Source organism: Engystomops pustulosus, chromosome 3, assembly GCF_040894005.1.
Source record: "Engystomops pustulosus chromosome 3, aEngPut4.maternal, whole genome shotgun sequence".
NCBI lineage: Eukaryota > Metazoa > Chordata > Amphibia > Anura > Leptodactylidae > Engystomops > Engystomops pustulosus.
This window is the reverse complement of record NC_092413.1, coordinates 48,127,451-48,144,599: the sequence shown is the minus strand read 5'-3', so window position 1 is coordinate 48,144,599 and position 17,149 is coordinate 48,127,451. Positions and strand designations below refer to the sequence as shown.

The window sequence follows — 17,149 nt, the reverse complement described above, 5'->3', positions numbered from 1 at the left end:
TAATACAAGCACATTCCAGAACGTTTTTTGGTCATTTTTTGAAGTTGAATAATACAGAAGACACCCGCCAGATTATTGAATACTGGTGCACCCTGCACTGCTCTTTGTTTATATCTATGATTGTCTACTATACAGCCCACATATTACTGACACGTCTGTCTATTGAGATTCAAATCAAATTGTTTCAGCATTCTATAAGATAAGACACTGTATGATTCAATATAAGATAATAAAAATGTAACTAGGATTTACTATAATTACTAATTATTACAGATGTAATTTATAAAACACATTTCATCATGAGGCTTTCAAGGTCCCACAAGTACATTATTAACATATGGCCACTTGTAGTTATACAGCCATTACCCGTCCTCCTTAATACATGTAAATAAAGGGATGAGCCTTTGATGATTTTATAGCTTATTTGTTAAGCAACCTTGCTTGTGATAGTTGGCTGCATGTGAGGGAGACTGGATTAGCAGATGCTGCCGCTGATGAACAATTAATTTAGAAAATTGTATTCATCAGCCAAATTGCTAAGAGTTTACTGCGGCAGATTCAGTAATCTAATGGTAAGCATTTTATAGTATTATTACACTTTAATTGCCCATGCACACAAACGTATGGTGGACTTATGTAAGGCCGTAAATTTGCGGCCACATAGTTGTCTCCATAGTTGTCTATGGTGCTTGGGCTCCGCACGGAAAACACAACGTTTGTGTGCCATGGCTGTGCTCTATCTTTGGCCGTAAGAACCATGTGCCATTTTTCTTTATGGAAGGGGGAGGGGCAAGCAGCGCTAGTTTTTCCTACTCTCCAGTGCGCCCAACGTTTGCCCGCCCAGTCGTTACTGTGTGGGCACACATTTGTGTGCATGCACTCTAACTTTAAGTCAATGCCTACCGGTGAAGAGAACCTGCCAACATAAAATTGGTGGGGTAGATGTATCAATGTATGGACAACACTTTTTAGGTTGCTTCCATAGCATCACATTTGACAGATTTAGGAACAAAATATGCCAAACACCTTGCTCAAACTTTTTCAAAATGTGAGAGAGAAAGGGTGTGGCTTCAAAATGTTTATCAATGAGAAAAGCAAGAATCGGTTGTAGGAAAGCCGATGTATAGGAGATGCAAAGTATGAATAGACAGCTTTAAAGTACGCCAGATTTATCATCCATCATCAGACACTATGATAAATTTGGTGCATATGATACTTTTAATAAATCGTCCTCACTTTGTTCCCTGCAGGGCAGTGGGGGAAATGTACGAATGTGTTCCATGGTACAACAATTCAAATTTAGACAATGCTAGTCTTAGTCTTCAACTGCACCAGATTTATCACAAATCTGGTGCAGTGAAAGACCTTTTTGAGTCCTTCTTCACACAATTTATTTGATGGTCTAGCGTTTGCACTTTTTACTACCAGGCCATGGATTCTTTTCAGAGACCATTCCCCTTTAGGTCTACTAGTCAGCAAAGTTTCAAAAAAGGTCTAAATGACTTGATCATTTAGAGGGTACGCCCCAGTATCTTACAGTGTTAGGGCTTATTCACATAGATGTGTCCATTGCCTGTCCGATACATAAAAATCAGTTTTGAGGGTTTTTTTTAAAAACTGAGAAGCATCAAACATGGTGTAATTTTAAAAAAATTAAGCTACTCAGTTCAAAATCAGAATGCTAACAGGGCCACACAGCTGAAAGAGATTTTATAATAATAATTCCTTTATTTATATAGCAAACACAGAATACAAGGCGCTACACAGAGCTTTCCAAATTTTATAAAATTTTATGTTTTTCATTTTACACCTACTCCACCAACATTGGCTTTTCTACCTACCCCAGAACCCTAGCACTTAGTAATCCTGAGTGGATTGAAGATAGAAACATTTGGCTTCTTGTATATAGAGTTAAGTTTCAAACTCTTGACTAATTCACTTTTCATTTATATTAATAATGAATATTAATGATTTCTTTATGTGTTTGTTCTCTTTGTACATTTCTGCAACCTCCTTTTTCCAATATTAGCAAATTATGTAAAATAAAGATAAACAAATAAAACCTGTCCAAATTTTTATGATTGCCAGTAAAACACCTTCCTTCAGACTCGTAACAGTTTATGGCGGTGCTCTGCTATTAGTCTGAGGGAAGGTTCCAAAGTATTTAAAGAGAATTAATGACACCATCTTTCAAAGTATATAATCATGGATAAATGGATTGTAAATTTAATATACTGCCTGTTCCACAGCTCATAAACAAGTTTTGAAAGCAAAATACATGTATATTTCTTTAGTTAAAGGAAACCTGTCATCAGAAATTGGCCTAACAAATCAATACCATGATGTTGTCAAGCAGCTGAGCAGCTTCCAGATCAAGTTTCTTGCATGGCCTGGTGTGGTAGCATCATCCAGGAAATCAACTTTCAATTGAGATGTAAATTGGTTTTCTGAAGTCAAGGAGGCGGAGAGTTTAAATCTTAAGTCAAGCTATCCCTGTCTCAGAAAGCCTCCTTCACTGTAATTGATGGTGATGGATCCAGAGACATAATTGGCCAGACCTCCTGAAGTCCAATGCATGCTGTCAATCACAGGGAGTTGCTCAGCAGTTAAACTCTACTCCTCCCTGACTTTATACAACACTTCAAAGTTGATTTTCTAGATGATGCCACCACCCTGGACCATGAAAGAAACATGATCTAGAAACTGTTCAGCTGCTTGACAGAATACTGGAAGTGGTTTATTAGGCCAATTTCTGATAACCGGTTCCCTTTAAATATCTTGACATTATCAATAACTAAATAGGGAAGAACTTGTTTTGTCTCTTGGCCAGACACATTCATATATGTTTTTAATGGGAGGGACATACTGTAGATATTCATCTAAGAATCCATTTGCCGTTAGAAACATGTGGTAAAAGAACTTCTAAAAACTACAGTTCTATTTGTGGTATAACCTACTTTTCAATCATATAATGTTAGGTAACTATCACAAGGTTATGTGATAAAGTTGTCCATGTGTGGGCATCCAGTTCTGTGGTTTGTAGCCTTTCATTGGATTTGTTAACAAGTCGCTATATAGTATCAATTACAAATTTACCTTTTTAACCAGCTCAAATTAATTGAAATTAGAGTAAGCATATCTGGGTTCATGTTGAGTTTAAACTCAAGTTTTAGGCTGCATCCAGACAGTGGATCAACCATATATAGCCTTAGCTGTGCAGCACCCAGTGGTTGCTCAATTTTACAAATGGGATTCATTTTAGAGATTTTGTGCAATATCGTGCAATTTGTAATGTAATGTGGTCACAAAATGAAGTGAAATGTCAGAATATCTCATATTAAACCAATCATTTCCCAAGGTAGAAGACCTGAATGTAGTCTTCAAAGCTTTTGTAATTTGTATTGTGCATTGGTGAAAAATTGACTACCAAGCAATACCGTCCACATGATGTGGGGTTAATTTAGCAATTTTTTTTTGTCCATGTTTGGTGTTGTTTTGGCACATTTGGTACAAATGCTATTTTGTTAGAGTGTTAGAGTGCACCACCTGACCAGAAGATCCTCCATTAGACCAAGGCTCTGACACATAATAATTGCCTTGCAATGTCGAGAAGGATACCAATCTCTCTGGGGCAGTCCATCAGATATTAAATATAAATATGCTCCAGTTAAGATGCAGTGTGAATGATGGTCTATAACTGAAGACTCTCAATTTTCAAAATTCACCAGACTTCCTATAAATCACTTGGAACATACATGCAAAAAATTTGTGCAAGCTTGAGTGATCGTGGTCTCGGTGAAACCATTGATGTAACGTGATTACGATTTATGGACTACTGTTTTTTACAAAGCGAATATTGGTGATGTACCTCCAAATGTCCTTTGACGAGGTTCTCCAAAAATATAATATCCCCAAGAGCAAATTCCTTAGTTATAAAAAAAAATAGAATCTTTTTAAAATCAGATACCATACGAGAAAAATTACATATGGACAATTCAAACTTGCCGAACTTTATAAAATATTTGAGGGCAGGAAATAAAAATAAAGGAGAAATCTCAATAGCATATAGGGACATAATTACCGCCAGTTACTCAAATAATAAACTAACCTATATGCTAAAGTGGGAATCAGACATAGGGAAAATCTTCCCACTAAAAGTCTGTCTATCTTCACTAAACGAAGTATTAAAAAACCTATTTTGCCTCAACCACAGAGAAGGCTTTTACGAGACTATCTCTAGATGGCATCTGCCCCCCAATAGGCTAGCAAATATTTATGATACTTATTCCAACTTATGCTGGAGAGGGTGTGGGGAACCAGCAGATCTTCGACATTTATTATGGAGCTGCCCACTTATTAAAAACTTATGGAGGCAGATAGCCAGTCTGTTCAAAGGGCTGTGTAAAAGGAAACTGCCCACTAAGCCTGAGCTGTTCCTCCTCAACATCTTGGTCGTTAATATATAAATAACGACCAAGGAACATAGAGAAATTTTCTTTAGGTTATGTGCTACAGCCCGTACAGAAATTCTAAAGAAATGAAAAAGTAACTCCATACCCTTGATTGAAGACGTCATCCTAGGAATGGATAAATTGAAAGATTGTGAACTGTTCATGCATAATGGGGATGCAATAGGAAAAAATTAGCCACTAAAATGCAGGAAATTTTGGTCTAGACATCTGTGACGAGCCAGTTTTAAGTTCTAAACACTAGAGAAACACTTTATATATTCCTTATCTTTTTTCCTTTTTTGTTTTTCTTTTTTTTTTGGTATTGCAGTCTAAATGTATCGATCGACTTGCATGAAATATGTATTTTTTCTATGTGCTTTATTCTTTTTTGTAAATAAATAAGAGAGAATTAAAAAAAAATGAAAAAATTAAAAGAAAAAAAAAGGAAAGAGAGTTTTTGACGCATCGGAGCCGGCTTTCATACGACACAAAAATGGGGGGGCGGGCCGTCGGACGATCCAACGGATTTGGACAGCGCACGGGATTTAACAAAGCAATTTGTGTCGCAAGAAACGCACTTACAAACACCGGGAAGAAGAAGGTGAACTCCACGGAGCTCAGCGAGGGAAGCGAGTTACGAGTTACGTGAATTGCGCTGGACTTCATCTTCGTCGGACCGTCCGGATCGGGGATCGCAACAGGAACGGGTAAGTAAATGTGCCCCAATGTATTTGTAGATGTATACTATGTTTATGCCTGTTATGGTACTGAATAATTTGCTGTTATATAGTTACAGATCATTATCATTATCAATATGCAGAGATGCATATTCCATTGGTGCATCATAAGGGGGCCCACTGCAAATCCCCTTCCTACTGTCTAATAAGTTAAAGATAATAAGAAAACTAAATGTAGCCGCTAAAGTACATTTTGTTAACCTCATTTATACATTTTACCAAAAGTATTATTGGAAAGAAATGTTGTTTATAGTCAATCCAATATTTTCACCTTTAACACTCACACGTTGCTTCATGTAGTATCTCAGTACTGTAAATGAGAAATCCGATCAGTACATCTCTCTACAAAGTTCACTTGCTGGAGGCAGGGCTTAACCTCCCAACCTCATTGTTTATCTGGAAAATAAATGTTTGAGATGGAAAAAGGGAAAGGAATTAATTCTAAACTGAAATGGTATGTCAGATAGCTAATGCAATATAAACCCTCTGAAAATATTAAGTAAGATTTCTTCATGTGCAATATAAAGAATGTGGAGAGAAAAAATTATTTGAGTCTCAAAAAAGATATAGCGGAAATTGTTGAATTTATTAGCAAAACATTACTGTGCAGATGCTATTATCTACTTTTTCCCAAAAACTCAACTTACCATAAAAATTTACATATTACACTCATATATACACACATTTTTATATAACTAATTATATGGTTCTTCACTCACACACACACATTTATACACACAAACTTATACGCACACATATTGGGGCAGATTTACTTACCCGGTCCATTCGCGATCCAGCGGCGCGTTCTCTGCGGTGGATTTGGATCTTCCGGCGATTCACTAAAGCAGTTCCTCCGATGTCCACCAGGTGTCGCTGTTGTGCTGAGGTCCGCCAAGTTCCGCCGGAGTGCACGATCCATTCTTTAGTGTCAGGTGATGGGGCCCCCTGACACTGTGGGCCCCATAGAGGCTGCTATGGCTGTTACCACTCTAGTTACGCCTATGGGCTTTGGCGATTGATAAATCCACTGGCAGCGTCTTATAGTATGTGTGTTGCTTGCAACAGTTACATTAAAAAATGGGAAAAAAAACCTTAAAATTTGCAGAATATAGACTTGGGAAGGGAGTGGAGTAAACTCGCGCCAAAACTTGTGCATAAACGGAAAGTCGCAAATCATGAATACAGTCCTACTGTGAAAAACAGTCAATGCAAATAAGAAATTTGGTGCTGTCAAAGTGACCTTGCACTGTCCTATATTCATTTGTCGCAAAACAGCATTAGTACCATAACTGAACCAAAACCACGCCAAACATAGTAAAAAAAAACCACTGGTACATCAGACCCCAGGAAATTGAACCTGGAAAAACTAGAAAAGACATAGCACTCATGTTTAACTCATGCAGCTACACTACCACAATATACTGCAATGCACAAGTATTGCATTATGTTGTATCAGTTGTCAGGCCCCAAGGGTTCAAGGGGGACTAAAAAAGTTAAGAAAAAATACAGTTAAAAAAAAAGATAAGAAATTGTTTGCACATGACTGTGGCTAACTCATAAGACCTAAAAGTTAAAATTGTCCCCTTTCCCTAGAAAGTAAATAAAAATACTCAATTAAAGAAATATAATCATAAGCATATTCCTGCGTCCCAAAATTTCTAACCAATTAAAATATATAATTGATTTTTCCCTGCATTGCATAATGGAAAACAAATTTTCAAATCACCACTTTTTCGCCATCACAGAGATATCTATATAAAGTCAGTTAATTCTGCTTTGGTATGCAAATTAGACAATCAATAAGTCTCATGTACGCCAAAATGGTTCTATTGAAAGCTGTATCTCATCCTACAAAAAATAAGCTGCCATATGGTTGCATTGACCAAAAATAAAATCTGATGACCCTTAGAATGTTTTGTTACAAAAAACAAAAAGTTCATTAAACATGTTAAATATGTTCTTTCCTTTTTATTGGTCACACACAAACGCTATGCATACTTGGTATCAATGAATCAATTAATTGCTATTAATACTAATCCTTTTCTTGGTTTTTGATGTACAGGCGTTCCCCTACTGAAGGCAGGGCCGCCAATAGGGCAGTACAACTGGTACTGCCCTATGGGGCCCGGACTCTAAGACACTAGGGGGGGGGGCCCGGCCGGTGGGCCGCAGACTGTGCGGTCTGTGCTGCACAATATGTGTGGGGTGGAGGCGCCGGGGGCCGCTGGTTAACCCCTTCCCGACGCGCGCCGTACTAGTACGGCGCGCGCCGGGTCCCGGTACATGGAGAGGGCTCGCGGGCCGAGCCCTCTCCATAGCCGGTAAGTCTTTGCTGCATATTGCAGCAAAGGCTTACCGGTAACACCCGCGATCGGTGCTAGCACCGATCGCGGGTGCTTTCACGGACATCGCCGCCGGCAATGCTGCCGGAGGCCGCCATCTTGCCGTGGATCGCCGCTCCCCGATGACGTCACGGGGAGCGGTGATCCGTTGCCATGACAGCTTCGGGTCTCACGAAGGCCCGAAGCAGTCTCGTTTTAACCCATTCATTACAATGTGCTATCAGCACATTGTAATGAATGAGGAGTAAAATCCCCATATACTGCCATATTGCAGTATGGCAGCATATGGTAGGATCGATCAGACAACTTAGGGTTAAAGTACCCTAGGGAGTCTGAAAAATAGTAAAAGTAAAAGTAAAAAAAAGTTTAAAAAAAAAAAATTATAATAAAAAAACCTAAAAATTCAAATCACCCCCCTTTCCCTAGAACTGATATTAATATTAATAAACAGTAAAAATCATAAACACATTAGGTATCGCCGCGTCCGAAAATGTCCGATCTATCAAAATATAATTACGGTTTTTCACTGTGTTTAACCTCGTAACGGAAAATAGCGTCCAAAGTCAAAAATGACATTTTTTTGCCATTTTGGAAAATATAAAAAAATTAATAAAAAGTGATCAAAAGGTTGCACAGTCCTAAAAATGATAGCAATGAAAACGACATCAAAAGTCGCAAAAAATGACACCACCCACAGCTCCGTACACCAAAGTATGAAAAAGTTATTGCCGCCAGAAGTTGGCAAAATCAAAAAAAAAATTTTGTACAGGAGGTTTTAATTTTTTTAAATGTATGAAAACATTATAAAACCTATACAAATTTGGTATCCACGTGATCGTACCGACCCAAAGAATAAATTAGACATGTCATTTGTGGCACACAGTGAAAGCTGTAAAATCCAAGCCCACATGAAAGTGTTGCAAATGTGTTTTTTCACCATTTTCACTGCATTTGTAATTTTTTTCCCGCTTCCCAGTACGCGCCATGGAATATTGAATACCGTCACTGCAAAGTGCAATTTGTTACGCAGAAAATAAGCCATAACACAGCTCTTTATGTGGAAAAATAAAAAAGTTATAGATTTTTGAAGGTGGGGAGTGAAAAATGGAAGTGAAAAAACTAAAAAAGGCCAAGTCGTGAAGGGGTTAAGTGCGCAGTGCGCTGCGTACAGTTCTTTCATGCTTACCCTGCCGCCAGCGTCGCGTCGGTCTCTGCGCGCTTCCTCCTGGGCTGGCTGTGTGATCCCGCGAGATCCAGTGCTAGGTCACAGGTCTCGCGGGATCACACACTGTCTGCAGGAGAAGAAGGCGCGCGCAAGAGAACGAGAAGAAGACCGGAGCAGCCTTTTCCTTTTTGTAAATATATTTTGTGGCTGGGGCCAGAAGAGTGTGCCTTGTCGTAGCAACAGGCCTCAAACCCTGTTTGTGAAAGGTCACTGCGGGGGGCAGGAGGCTTGTTCGGTTTTGGGGTGTGTTGGGGCCCAGACACTTTTGCTGTATGGGGCCCCGAATTTCCTGATGGCTGCCCTGACTGAAGGACACCCAACTTACAAATGACCCTTAGTTAAAGACGGACCCCTCTGCCCACTGTGACCTCTGGTGAAGTCTCTTGATGTTACCATAGTCCCAGACTGCAATGATCAGCTGTAAAGTGTCTGTAATGAAGTTTTATTGATAATCCTTGGTTCCATTACAGCGAAAATTTTTTAAACTCCAATTGTCACTGGGGCAAAAAAAAAATTTGTATGGAACTACAATTATAAAATATAGAGTTTTGACTTACATACAAATTTAACTTAAGAAGAAACCTATGGAACCTATCTTGTATGTAACCCAAGGACTGCCTGTACTCAAAATCATTACCTGCATAGTATACTATAATTACACTGCCATAAACTGAAATTTTATTAATTTTTTTTTAAATTTTGTAAAATGTTGTATATGTTCTGAATTTATACCATCTCTCTCTTAATCGGGGCAGAACGTTCCATGATTTTTCAGATCTAAAATAAAATCTTTCACTATATAGATTAAAACACTCTCCTTATATGCACAAGGAGTGGCCTTGCAATGTCTGGGGACTATAATCTGATTGTAGAGGAATTTTCCAAGTCAGTATAATTACATTTAGTGATCATATAACTCCTTAATCTTCACTTCTCTGGTGAAACCCTACCTAGACCGGACATGCTATCCACATAGATGAGAATTTAAAGGAAACCTACCATTTGATTTGATGCATTATAAAGCAAACATACCTTGAGTGAGAATGCTGTAGCTACACTAATGCTGAATTATGTCTTGGTTAATCCCTGAGCTGAGTGGTTTTGCTAAAAAAACAATTATAACATTCAGGACCTTGTGAAAGCTGGCTGCCAAGATAAACACATTACACATGGGAGCTTGGAATTACAAATGGAGGTTAGTCAAGACATGACTAATCATCCTGAGCGGGATCACTCATACACAGCAGCTAGTGCAGCAATTGATGTCAGGCAGGGAGAAGAGTGATTGCATCATACTCTCCTGCACAGAAAAACTCACATGCTAGGACAAGCACTGAAGGAGCCATAGAAGCCACAGAACTTCATTATCATAATGTTATATCTGTTTTTTTCAGCAAAACCATTCAGCACAGGGATTAACCAAGATATGTTTCTGCATCAATGTAGCTACAGCATTCTCAAGGTACGTTTGCTACATAATGCATCAAATCAAATATAGAAATGATTTTTGTGTTAATGTTTTTTTCTATATGAAACAGTCAATTGAGCCTCATTTTAGGCAAATAAGTGTTAGGAGTTTTCTAGGTCATCTTTGTGGAAAGCAACTTCCAGTTGAGTAAAACAGACCATGTTTATTATAATTTATCTCCCAATTGTGTAACCTAAAACAGACAGGATGCTAATATTTCTAAAACTATTTCCAATTATAAAAATGACACATAAATATATGAACAGTATAATAAAGGCATGCACAAGATGTCCTAGATGTCATAGAGCTTGTGCTGATAAAGGGTTCTAATACCAGGAGCCAGAATTGTAAGCCAAGAACACTGGGCCACATGTATCATAGTTTTGTCTGTCTGTGGTGAATTTTAGAGACATTTGGCGGCTAGCTTTTGCGCCTTATGTATAATCCTGTCTTTTTACTTGTGATACATGTTCAGTTTTTCCTATCCTGGCAGGTGCAAATTTTGGCTACTTTTTGAGACTTTTTGTTGCACATGTCTCAAATCCACATGGACACAAGCCACATGAGGGGGTTATATACAGGAGTATTTAAGTAGAATTTTAATGCAATTTGAAACCTATTACAACAGCTGAGGAGAAGTGATTTTCCGAATTACATTACTGTTAACATTTGAATTTACAAAAAATGCATAGTAAATGCAATGTTAACACATGCGTTAACGTGGCATTTATATTGCGTTTTGTGAAAGCAAATGTTAATGAAATAAGGCAAATCACCTCTCCTCAGCTGTTGTAATTAGTTTCAAAATGCATTAAAAATGCAATTAAACCACTACGTGTGATCTCACCATTAGAAGTAAGCAATAAAAATTTTTAAAAATGCAAAGATTTAAGAATTTTGACAAGAGAGGTTACTGTGCAAAATGTTAACCATTTAAAGCATTTGAAATAATTCCAATTTACATGTTAAAATCAGGTCCATAAAAAAAAATTTCCTTTGCACCTGCCCTGGACCAAAAAAGACGCAAAAAAGGTGCAAAAAAGTGAAACCTAAGTGAAATGTTGCACGGAACATCTGGAAAACAATGATACACAAGGCACACTGCACAAAGGTGCAGACAAGGCATATTTGAAAAAGAACAGAGTTAAAAGTAGCAAAAATGGCGCAAAAACGGTAAAAGTCTCTAAAATTAGACAATTTGCATAGCTAAAACTATGATACATGTGCCCCACTGACCTGCTGGTGTGTATCCCCTCTAACAGGTTATTTTCTTCTTTTAGCTTCTGATGCTCTTGCCTTAAAAAAAAGTTTAAAAATTACGCAAATGAGCCTGAGGGGCTCTGGGTTCCATAGCTGTTAATTGAGCCTGGAGCCCCTCAGGCTCATTTGCATGATTTTTAAAACCTTTATTTTAGAAACAAGGGCATAAGACGCTAAAAGAAGAGCAGATCCTGCCAGACTGGGTAAACACCAGCCTATCAGTGTGTTTGGTTTACAATCCTTGAAATTGCTGCTAGATTTCTTTTAAATTATGAGAATATTCTTGGGTTCAGGAGTTCAGGAGTCATTTACAACCTATGTTGGAGTAATATGGTGTATATTAATGGAGTTGGAGGTGGTGGCCATAGAGGGTCAAGATTGTAAGGTCAGTTCCAGCTACACCATATTAAAGGAGTTGTCTGGGAATATGATCTTTTATACACTCACCGGCCACTTTATTAGGTACACCATGCTAGTAACGGGTTGGACCCCCTTTTGCCTTCAGAACTGCCTCAATTCTTCGTGGCATAGATTCAACAATCCATACAAAGGTCTTTTCACATTATGACTACATGTTTACTATACAAATATAAGTAACTAAATTTATTATGAATAGGTAATATGCAAATAAGTTTTGCTGGGAAAATCAAAATAATGCTACAGTGCTACCTAAAATAAGACGGCTCTATGTTCATCACAAAGCCTAGTGACATGACAAACCAGTAAGTCTTTTTCCAAAGGAATAGACTCCCAACTATGGACAGCGTAGTTTCATTGTATCTCGCCAATACAATGAAGAGAACCGGTTTCGCTAGGAGAGAGGCCAGCAACATTGGTCAGGCAAGAAACTAAAGTAGATGCATAGGGAGCTGCCCTATTTAACGTAGCATTTGAAAACTTATTTGCATATTCTTTACCCTTAATCCCCAGCAGAGTATGCATGGCCTTTAAGACTTCATACAACAGCAAAGGTGACCTGCAAATGCAGTTTCCATAAGGAGTTTTGTTCCTTTCCTGACCCAAATTTATTCTCTTTATACAGCATTCTGAAAGGTATAATTCTATTTAATGCAAGAAAAATTTTACTAACTATAAATATACTGTATAATGTACAATCATAAGTTTAAAATAAAGTCAATAAAAAAGATATGATTAACCCCTTACCGACGTGTGATGTCTCTGTACGTCACACATCGGCTCTCCGATGTATGTAGAACCCTCTTCATACAAGATCAGCATTTTTTGCATATTGCAGCAAACACTCACCGGTAACCCTCCATTAACACCTTTCAATGCTGGCACCGATCGTGGGTTTTAAAGGAAACCTACCACTGCTCACATGATGAAATCATACAAGCACACCACCCTGTAGGCTATTTAATACTGATGCCGGCACATACTTTAGTTAGGCACAGCGATCTTTAGTTTAGCTAAAAAAAGATTAACTCACATATGTAAATTAGCCCTCCGGTGCTACCCCTACATCATCATTCTATGCCTTCCAATTGTTATTTATTCACACCTCCATCTTTCTACCTGCCCTCCTTCAGGTGCAGAGAGCCATGAAAGACGGAGGCATGAATAAATAACAATAGGAAAGCATCGACGGAGGGCTGATGATGTAGGGGTAGCACCGGAGGGCTAATTTACATATGTGAGTTAATCGTCTTTTTAGCTAAACTAAAAATTGCTGTGTCTAACCAAAGTATCTGCCGGCATCAGTATTAAATAGCCTACAGGGTGGTGTGCTTGTATGATTTCATCATGTGAGCAGTGGTAGGTTTCCTTTAACCCTGTAAATGCCTGCAAAGCTGCTGGAGGCATTTAAATCCCGCTGGCATGTGGGCACCACCATTTTGGATTTGATTGCCTCCCCCTGTGAAGTCATGGGGGGTGGTGACCGGTTACTATGGCAGCCTCAGGTCATACAAACAACCTAGTGTTAAAGTACCCTAGGGGGTCTGAAAAATAGTAAAAAAAAATCTTTAAAATATAATTTTTTTCTATAACAATGCTTTTTTGGTCAAAACCACATCTGTATGGAATGGGGGCCTTTTAGACCCCTTCTATTTTTATCATATACTTAGCAGCACTTGTATCTCTAGTTACTTTATTTGTTGTCCGGGTTACTGGTGGATGGGCCGGAGGGTGAATCATGCCATGTGAGGATGTCATGTGATTTTGGGAGGGGGTGATATGGCTTGAAAAATTTGTTATACTTGTTGGTAATATGAAGCCAAACCGACAAGAAATTTGGTTGGTAATATGAAGCCAAAATCTGCAAGAGGAAAATAAAATCAACCAAAATACAAAATGAAAGACAGGTGGCTAAAGATAGCAAAACAAATCCTAAGAAATTTTATAAGTATATCAATGCGAATAAAAATGGGTCAGAGCAGGTTGGACCCCTTTATTCTGAAAATGGGGCATTAGTGACTGGAGACCAAGAGAAGGCCGAGATACTAAATGGCTTTTTTAGCTCTGTTTATACAATAGAAGGAGGATGTTCATAGGTTGCAGGGTGACTTGGACAAACTGAGTGTTTGGTCATCCACTTGGCAAATGAGGTTCAATGTGGATAAATGTAAGGTTATGCACCTGGGGGCTAATAATCCACAGGTAACATATGTCCTTGGGGGAGTAAATCTGGTAGAGTCCCTTGTTGAGAAGAACTTGGGCATGCAATGTCAATCAGCTGCCTCTAAAGCCAGCAAGATCTTGTCATGTATTAACCCCTTAACGCTCTGCGCCGTAGCTCTACGGCGCAGAGGTATAAGGGATGTATGAAGAGGGCTCACGGGCTGAGTCCTCTTCATACAAAGGTGGGGGTTTTTGCATATTGCACAAAACCCCCACCGCTAATAACCGCGGTCGGTGCTTGCACCGATCGTGGCTATTAACCCCTACAACGCCGCCGGCAAAGTCGCCCGCGGCGTTTAAAAGACGGCGGCGCGCGGGCGCCGCCATCTTTTTTCCGATCGCCACGCCCCCGAACGTCATCGGGGGGCGGCGATCGGTTGCCATGGTAGCCTCGTGTCTTCTTTTGACACGAGGCTATCTGGCAGCTGCAGATTCGTTACAATGAGCCAGTGGCTCATTGTAATGAATGTGCTGCAAAAATGCCATATATTGCAATACAGAAGTATTGCAGTATATGGTAGCAGCGATCTGACCATCTAGGGTCAATGTACCCTAGATGGTCTAAAAGATAGTGAAAAAAAAAATTAAAAAAAAAGTTTAAAAAATAAAAAAAATTAATAAAATATTAAAAGTTCAAATCACCCCCCTTTCCCTAGAACGGATATAAAACATAATAAACAGTAAAAATCACAAACATATTAGGTATCGCCGCATCCCAAAATGCCCGATCTATCAAAATATAAAAACGGTTACAGGCGGCGGTGACCTCCGAGGCGGGAAATGGCGCCCAAATGTCCGAAATGCGACTTTTACACCTTTTTACATAACATAAAAAATGAAATAAAAAATGATCAAAATGTCGCACAGACCTCAAAATGGTAGCAATGAAAACGTCGCCTCATTTCGCAAAAAATTACCCCTCACACATCTCTGTGCGCCAAAGTATGAAAAAGTTATTAGCGTCAGAAGATGGCAACATTTTTTTTTTCTTTTTTGTACACATTCGTTTAATTTTTGAAAATGTATTAAAACACAATAAAACCTATATAAATTTGGTATCACCGCGATCGCACCGAACCAAAGAATAAAGTAGGCATATTATTTGGAGCGAAGAGTAAAAGTCGTAAAAACTGAGCCCACAAGAACGTGACGCACGTGCGGTTTTTTTTCAATTTTTCCACATTTGGAATTTTTTTTCAGCTTCGCAGTACACAGCATGTTAAAATAAATAACATTACGGGAAAGTAAAATTTGTTACGCACAAAATAAGCCCTCACACAGGTCTGTACACGGAAAAATGAAAAAGTTATGGATTTTTGAAGTTGGAGAGCGAGAAATGAGCCGGAAAACCCTCCGTCCTTAAGGGGTTAAAAGTGGTATGGACTCTCGCGATAGGGATGTAATATTACCACTGTACAGGGCATTGGTTTGGCCTCACCTGGAATATGCTGTCCAGTTCTGGGCTCCCCATGAAAAGGATGCCCTGGAGCTGGAGAGGGTTCAACGTAGAGCCACAAAAATAATAAGCGGTATGGTGGGTGCAGAGCCGCATCTGCCACCAAGCAGCAGAATTCGGAGCATTTTGCCACTCTAATGTGGACGATTCGGGCGCCCATTGTGCCAGAATCGCCCACCAGATAAATCTCACCTGTCTCTTTAAGACATAAGTGCGATTTACATGCGCCTTTATGGCTGCTGGCGTCGCTCCGTACTATGCAGGGACTCTGAGTGGAGTCGCGGCTGCCAGAAGAGCCGCATGCTGTGGGAGCCACATGCCGCGGGAGCACCCTGCCTTGAGGTTTTATTATTTTTCATATACACTTTTCAATTAAATGTGGCCATATATATAAGGGGCGGATACTAATATAACTGGATAGAGGGGTGGGGGCTTCTATATATACTTATATGGGACCTGATTCGTTTTATACTGGGGGGCTGTGTATGTTTATATTTGGGCCAAATTATTCTTATATTGGGGGATTATATGTTTATATTTAGGCCACATTATTCTTATACTGGGGGGCTGTATATGTTTATATTTGGGCCAGATTATTCTTATACTGGGGGGAGCTGTGTATGTTTATATTTGGCCCAGATTATTCTTATACTGCGGGTGGGGGGGGGGGCTTTATATATTTATATGGGGCCAGATTAGTTTTATACTGGGGGGCTGTGTATATTTATATTTGGGCCAGATTCTTCTTATACTGGGGGGGGGGGGCTGTGTATATTTATATGGGGACAGATTCTTCTTATACTGGGGGGGGGGTATATATGGGATACAGGATATTACTAAACTGTGGGGCTGTATATGGGATACAGTATATTACTAAGCTGGAGGGGATCGGTATATGGGAGCTATATATAATTTAATTGGGGGCTGAATAACGAGGCCTTTAAATATATGAGAGCAGGGCTTTATAAAAATAAATTATATATATATATATATATATATGTATATATGTATATATATATATTCATTAGGGGGTGGGTGCTTTATATTTACATTGGTCAGGGTAGCACTGTCTATAAAATAATATGTAACATAATACATAGGTGGGATAACAGGGTGGAATATATTAGTTATAGGATACAATAGATTACTTTGCATCATGTAAAACAGAAGTTGGGGGGGTCTGTATTAATAATTTAGGGGTGTTGTATATTGATTGGTGTGCTGTGCATGCTATAATTCCAGTACAATATATATATATATATAATGCAGGGATGTTTTAGGGACGGCGGGTGGAGATGTGTTACACGGAGCTGAAGATACCTGGCCTTGAATTCACCTGTAATACTGCATGGTTTGGAGAACCCGGAATAAAGTCCTACTGATGGAAGAGATTGTCATCCATAAGGTACCATATGCCACTAATGACTCTCAGAACCTGTAGTCAGTCACACAGTGTCAGTGAGCTGTCTGTGTGGATGTGTCTTGTTAGTAGAGTTTTCAGCATTTACTGAACAGGGAACAGGCAATGGAACAGGAGTGGGAGTGGGGGCAGAATTTTAATATTCACCTC

General features: G+C 39.0%; 1 long non-coding RNA gene across 1 annotated transcript in view; it reads left to right on the top strand.

Annotated features, from left to right (window-relative positions):
* The window catches only part of LOC140120466 (uncharacterized), a 93,465-nt gene extending 76,525 nt beyond the window's left edge, over positions 1 to 16,940 (top strand). Inside the window, exon 5 of the long non-coding RNA XR_011853811.1 lies at positions 16,860 to 16,940. This is a non-coding gene — a long non-coding RNA (uncharacterized lncRNA). The remainder of the gene's footprint in view (positions 1 to 16,859) is intronic.
* Positions 16,941 to 17,149: the final 209 nt, after the last annotated feature.